Genomic DNA, 693 nt, shown 5'->3' with positions numbered 1-693 from the left:
TGCACGGTGGGTGTGGTGGGACACACCTGTGGTCCCAGAGACTTGGGGAACAGAAGAAGAGGGGTCACAAGAGCCGAGAAGTCAATGCCAGGCCGCTCAAGATGTTGAGACCCTCCGCCTCACAAAACAGGAGAGATTAGAAACGAACTACTAAAATTATATCTATTTAAAAATTAATAAAATTGTACAAAACATTTTTTAAAACTGTCCAAATACATTAAAACACAAATTCCAAAAGATCAAAGAACACAAAAGAAACATATAAGACACAATTATAACAATAAATTGTATTTGATACACTAATAATAAAAAATCCTAAAATGAAATTAAGAGAAAAAGAAACTCATTTGTAAGAGCATGTAGAAGAATAAAATACTCAGAAATAAATTTAAGAAAAAATTAAAGAATTTCACACTGGAAACTATAAAATTTTATTCAAATAAGTTTTAAATACTTAGGTAGATAGAAAGTCACCCAAATCCGTGAATTAAATGCATGCTGTTAAGTTGAGCTGTGGGGGACTCAGGTCAATAATTTCTGACACTGCCAGTTAAACAGAAGACCCAATGCTATTATGGGCTACTGGATTCTTTTAGAATATTTTGCTGAGTTTACACACCCATAATATTCAATAATGGAACTTAGAAAAAATGGGGTATACCAATGAATGTGCATTTTGTATCTGTGTATTCA

Source organism: Octodon degus, unplaced genomic scaffold, assembly GCF_000260255.1.
Source record: "Octodon degus isolate 3935 unplaced genomic scaffold, OctDeg1.0 scaffold00022, whole genome shotgun sequence".
Taxonomy (NCBI): domain Eukaryota; kingdom Metazoa; phylum Chordata; class Mammalia; order Rodentia; family Octodontidae; genus Octodon; species Octodon degus.
This window is presented reverse-complemented; position numbering follows the sequence as displayed.